A 3,726-nucleotide genomic window follows, 5' to 3' on the forward strand; every position below is an offset into this window, starting at 1 on the left:
GGGCAGCGATTAAAACCCATTTAATCATTTTGCACGCGGGAGGCTGTAGCCGCGAGGACCCGGCCCTCTCCCCTTTCCCGTATGCAACAGGCCCCCTCTGGCAGGGGAGGGGCGGGGAGGCAGGGCAGCTGCTCAGGGGCCAAAGGCTTGTCACAGATGACCCCACACGTCTGGCTCAAGGAGGCCCCAGAGGCAAACCAGCCCTTGGGAAAAACCCTGTCCCCCACCAGCTTCCAGGCCCGGGGCCAGCCTGCTCCAGGCATCTGAATCAAGATGGACCCAAAAGAGCGCCTCTGTTCCCCTTGCCTAAATAAGCAAAAGGAAGAAGACAAAAGCAGCCAGGACCACGTTCTCTGTCTCAGGTACATTCATTTGCCACCATTTAGACCTCGAACAGCTCTGTAGAGCAGATCCTCTATTTTACAAAGCTGAGGCTTGGAGTTACCTTAAATACATTTAATTTGAAAGTGAAAGTGAAGTCACTCTTTGTGACCCCATGGACTGTAGCCCACCAGGCTCCTCCATCCATGGAATTTTCCAGGCAAGAATACTGCAGTGGGTTGCCATTTCCTTCTCCAGGGGATCTTCCTGACCCAGGGATCGAACCCGGGTCTCCTGCATTGCAGGCAGACGCTTTACCGTCTGAGCTACAAATAGTAAAACTGAGGCTCAGGAAGGGTCCCTGAGGGTCAAAAGAAGATAAAGTCTGACCTGCTTCACTCCAGTGGGACTGCCCATCTCTAAGCACCTCAGGGATGGGCTGTGTCCACGGCAGATGGCTGGACCACTTTTGGGGGTGGTGGGCAGGATGCAGGTGGAAGGACAGCAGGCATCACTAGTGGATAGACGTCCCACAACACCCACCACCACCACCCAAGTACCAAGGGCACCACGGGCAGCCGTCAACTTGTTCTCAGACTCAGCCCAACACAAATCCCAACCTCGGGCTGCAGGGAACGTAGGACAGTCCCCTACGCACCACAGTTCCCCAAGGCTTCCTCCTCCACCCTCTAGGATCCAGTTCACACGTGGCCCAGGGTCTCAGTGAGGGCCACGGAAGCAAGGAATCGGGGGAGAGAGCACTGAGACATTTCTAATCATAACGAGACTGGGACCCGATTCTCTGGGCGTTATCAACAAAAATCCCAGGACGGGACAGCTCCACTTTCGAACGTGTAGGAAAGGGTTTGATTCCTTTAGAAACACATTAACTTGTTGCTTTTAAAGGGGAGCCTTCTGGATCTTCCCTGGCGGTCGGGTGGCTAAGACTCAGCGCTCCCAGCACAGGGGCCCTGGGTCTGATCCCTGGTAGAGGAACCAGAGCTTGCCTGCCCCAAGTAAAAGGCCTCGCACGCTCCAAGGAAGATCTAAGATCCCATGTGCCCGGTGGTGGTGGTGGTGGTGGTGGTTTAGTCGCTCAGTCGTGTCCCACTCTTCCAACATGATGGACTGTAGCCCGCCAGGCTCCTCCGTCCATGGATTCTCCAGGCAAGAGTACTGGAGTGGGGTGCCATTTTCTTCTCCAGGGGACCTTTCCGACTCAGGGATCGAATGGGCGTCTCATGGCTCCTGTAGGCAGGTTCTTTACCGACTGAGCTACAAGGGAAACCCAGCATGCCCAGAGCAGCCAGATAGAGAAATACTACTATTTTAAGATGTCAGAGGACTAGCGATTAAAAAAAAAAAAGTGATGCCCTCAAAGTCTGTATCTTTATTCTAATGACTCTTCTAAAGCTCACTCAACTCTTCAGAAATTGCCTTCAGGGTCATCTTTAACCAAAATTGATCAGCCTGCATGACTGCCCAGGTAATTCCCCAATCCGGGCATCCAAGTGACTCTGTTTCCAAAACTCAAAGCCAGGTTCCACAGACCTGCCCCTCCGAGGCCCCTCCCAGGAACCCCTGCACGGCTGCGCGGTAGCAAGTTTTCTGACTGTCCTCAGACACCTGCCGTTCCGCTCAGAACTTGGGTACGCTGCTCTCCAGAACCGGTGGTCCTCGGACGGAGGGAGGCTGGGCCACCAGGGCCCCCAGCCCTGGCTCCGCCTTCTCTGGAAGCAGGGCCGCGCGCCCGGGACCACCAGCTCCATGCTCCCCACTAATGAGTCTTAAGTGTTTGCCTTGGGCTCCTGCCAGTTCTATTCCAGCGAGGAGGAGGGATGAGCGGTGGGAGACAGAGCTCCTGCTAACCCTGCTCCGCTGGCTCCCAAGAGGGCTGGCACGGGCCGCGCGGCACAGACGCACCCCGGGCGCGGCCAGGCACCCACGGGAGGGCCCGTCTCTCCCCTCCGCTTCAGGGGGCTTCCCCAAACGCAGATTCCCGGGCACACCTACTAGGCCGCAACCCTGGGATGCGCATGTTTAGTAAGCACGCTAGGAGGCTAAGGGTCAGGGCTCTAGGACACCAGGGATGGGAATTCCGGGCTGGTTTGTGCGTTTCTCTAGAATCCAAGTGTTGGTCAGACTCTCGAGTTACATTAAGACCCCCCACACTCCCTAAAAATAAAAACCAAAAGGCTAAGAAGCTCCGGTGGATGGGAGGATTTCTAAGTTCAGCTTTAGCTACAGTTCAAGTGATTCTGTTTGGCCTCTGTCTTCCCTGGTGGCTCAGCTGGTAAAGAATCTGCCTGCAATGCAGGAGACCTGGGTTCAATCCCTGGGTCGGGAAGACCCCTGGAGGAGGGCATGGCAGCCCACTCCAGTATTCTTGCCTGGAGAATCCCGGGGAGAGAGGAGCCTGGTGGGCTACGGTCTGTGGGGCCACAAAGAGCCAGACACGACTGAGTGACTTCACTTGCACTTTCGAGGTGAGTCCACACAAGTCTCTCCTTTCCCCAAAGCTCCGGGAGAGACGACCCCAGGCCTGCAACAGGCTGGCACCTCTCAGATGAGAGAAGGCAGAGAAACAGGCTGAGGGACAGCTGGTTGCTGATGGTCAGAGGTTAAAGTGGGAAAGACCAGGGCAGGGGGACATTCTCGAATATATGAGTTCAAAGGACCCTTCGGGATCACAGGAGCCAACAACCTACTCCCGTGAGAATGATGAATTTTTACCAATATCTGGTTCACTCTCTCTCTCCCTACAAACATCTAACTACATTTCCCGGTCTCCCTCGCAGTTAGCAGGGGGCATAACTTGAATTTTGGCCAGTGGACCACAGGTCTCCCAAAGTATCAACCCTTGTCTCCACTGGATGCTACAGAGCCTCTGGGGCTCCTGACCATGGCTGAGCCACAACAGGGAAGGGGCCTGGGTTCCGCGTGACTGTGAGGTTCACAGCGCTCCTCCAGGGGGTCTTCTCGACCCAGGGATCGAACCCAGGCCTCCTGCGTTGCAGGCGGATTCTTTACCATCTGAGCCTCCAGGGAAGACGGAGGCCAAACAGAATCACTTGAACTACAGCTGAACTTGGAAATCATCCCATCCACCAGAGCTTCTTAAGCCTTTTGGTTTTTTTAATTTTTAGGGAGCGTGGGGGCTATTAATGTAATTTGACAGTTAACCCATCCCAGATGGGACTATGATCGGAAAAGAAACCTTTGTATGTTAAGCTATGTAGATTTGGGGGTTGTCCGAATTGGGAATCAGCCCAAGGAGTGCTGGGGAAGACAGGCTGGGCGTCAGCACAGGCTCCAGGCTGGGCCGGGGCGAGAGTGGCACCTCCCAGGTTCAGCCTCCGACGGGGGACACGCCACAACCACACACCACAACCGGGGCAGCACCAA

This window comes from Ovis canadensis, chromosome 15, assembly GCF_042477335.2.
Source record: "Ovis canadensis isolate MfBH-ARS-UI-01 breed Bighorn chromosome 15, ARS-UI_OviCan_v2, whole genome shotgun sequence".
Classification (NCBI taxonomy): Eukaryota; Metazoa; Chordata; class Mammalia; order Artiodactyla; family Bovidae; genus Ovis; species Ovis canadensis.